This window comes from Scylla paramamosain, unplaced genomic scaffold, assembly GCF_035594125.1.
Source record: "Scylla paramamosain isolate STU-SP2022 unplaced genomic scaffold, ASM3559412v1 Contig72, whole genome shotgun sequence".
Taxonomy (NCBI): Eukaryota; Metazoa; Arthropoda; class Malacostraca; order Decapoda; family Portunidae; genus Scylla; species Scylla paramamosain.
The window spans coordinates 292,501-295,000 of NW_026973737.1; the positions used below are offsets into that span (position 1 = coordinate 292,501).

Genomic DNA, 2,500 nt, shown 5'->3' on the forward strand with positions numbered 1-2,500 from the left:
TGCTAAGTGAATGATTGATGTAGGTAGACAGATAGACATAAGTAGATAGGTATGTAGACAGACAGATTGATAAGATAAACAGATAAATAAAAAGAAAGACAGATAAAAAGATGGATAGATAGGTAGATATATGATAAATAGTGATTAATCTACTTAAAAATAAGGATAAATGCAAAAAGCCATCAGACCTACACGTGGCAGTCCCTGTATAAAACACGCCTGCTTATTTCCACCAAGAACAACAGCAGGAATAAGAACAAGAAGAGCAAAGATTCCAGTGTATCTTGGCAGAATTGGAAAGGCTGGGTTGGTGGGGAGATGTCTTCTTGCTTTGGTATATAACTCGTACACTGACGTAGTAGTGTCCCTGAGAACTATGTATTAAAAAAGCTGCTTTTCTGCATGATTCTATTTCTGTATTTCCAGTAATTACCTCCTCCTCCTCCTCCTCCTCTTCCTACTCCTCCTCCTCCTCCTCCTTCTCCTCCTCCAGGACTCGATTTTCTTTTTTTTTTTTTTTTTTAGTATTCATTCTCTTCCCACGCTCCTCCATTTTTCTTTGCCTCCTCCTACTCCTTCTCTTCCTCCTCCTCCTCCTCCTCCTTTTTCTTCTCTTCATCTTCAAATTTGATTGCTTCTTCCTTTCCCACAATGTCCATTCTTCTTTTCTTGGTTTTCCTTCTTTTTTTCTCCTTTTCTTCCTTTCTCCTTCTTTTCCTTCTCTTCTTCCTCAATCTTACTCAACCTCCTCCACTCTCCTCCTCTTTCTTCTCCTTTCTTCTCCTCCACAGTCTTTTCAACTTCTTCTTCGTCTTCTTCTTCTTCTTCTTCTTCTTCTTCCTCCTCCTCCTCCTCCTTCCATTCAAGTATTCACAAGTTCTTTTCTATTCGAGTTTATTCTGCACTAAACCATCTCTCCTTCCTTTCATTCCTCCTCCTTCTCCTCCTCTTCCTCCTCCTCCTCCTCTTTATTTTTCCATCTTATAACTTGAGTATGTTTCTATTTCTCATTCTCCTTCTTCGTCTCCTTCAATTTTCTTTCTTCTTCCTCCTCCTCCTCCTTCTCCTCCTCTTCTTCTTCTTCTTCTTTTCCTCTTGGTATAATCTACTCTATTGTTCTTTAATATTTTATCTTTACTTCTTTTTCCATCTACTCCTTGTTCTTCTTATTCTTGTTCTCTCTTCTTCTTCTTCCTCCTCCTCCTCCTCCTCCTCCTCCTCCTCTTCCTCCTCCTCCTCCTTCTTCTCCTTCTCCTCCTCCTCCTCCTCCTCCTCCTCATGTGATTAGTGTCTGTCTAATGGCGAATGCATGTCACTATAACACACACACACACACACACACACACACACACACACACACACACACACACACACACACACACACACACACACGCACTTTTTATTCTTTCAAAATAAGAAAAAATACTGAAATTCTTGCTTGAGAGAGAGAGAGAGAGAGAGAGAGAGAGAGAGAGAGAGAGAGAGAGAGAGAGAGAGAGAGAGAGAGAAATTTCACCATACTCTCTCTCTCTCTCTCTCTCTCTCTCTCTCTCTCTCTCTCTCTCTCTCTCTCTCTCTATTTGAATTCATGACAATTGCGACAGACTCAATAACACCTATTCATGGTCAATCTCTCTCTCTCTCTCTCTCTCTCTCTCTCTCTCTCTCTCTCTCTCTCTCTCTCTCTCTCTCTCTCTCTCTCTCTCTCTCTCTCTCTCTCTCTCTCTCTCTCTCTATCCTTGTTTTGTTTATTTGTTTATTCATGAGAGACGCAACGCATTATGGGATTCATTAGAGAGAGAGAGAGAGAGAGAGAGAGAGAGAGAGAGAGAGAGAGAGAGAGAGAGAGAGAGAGAGAGAGAATGTCACCTCTCCTGGACAGTAGGTGAATGGAAGTCCTCTACAAAGCCCAGGTTCGCTCGTCCCTGGAATACGCGTGCCTGGCATGGGGAGGTGCGGCCAACAAGCACCTGTCTCTACTGGACAAGGTACAGGAGAGGGCGGCAAGGCTCATCAGAGAGGCAGGACACCAACCGGCATTACAGAGTCTCCAACATCGGCGTGACGTGGCGGGACTCACTGTAATGTTCAAGGTGCAGCTACAGTGTGTGCCGCACCTACAGTCACTCCGGCAGCCTCCCCGACTGGCCCAGGTCGCTACCAGAGCCGTCACCTCAGCCCCGGAGGAACTGCTGCAAACCCGGTGCAGGACATGGCACCACCAAAGACAGTTTATTTACACTTATGTGAGCTGGTGGAATAAACTCATAGCCAGTGAGCAAAACATTGAAAATATTGCGAACTTGACAATGCAAAATTTTAAATGTAAAGTGAACGAGTGGCTGACACAATACAGACAGCAGTGATAAAAACAGAGTGAGGCTTTTAGATAGGTAACATTAACTATGTAACCTTTAGTCTCTAAGTTGTCACGATATTCTATATAATGTAGTGGTGACACCCTCTGTAAATTATGATGTATTTGGTATAAATAAAAAAA

General features: G+C 43.0%; 1 protein-coding gene across 2 annotated transcripts in view; it reads right to left on the reverse strand.

Moving 5' to 3' along the window:
• Nucleotides 1-2,500, reverse strand: part of LOC135098647 (uncharacterized) — a 49,936-nt gene that overhangs the window by 17,386 nt on the left and 30,050 nt on the right. The gene's annotated exons all lie outside the window — the stretch shown is intronic.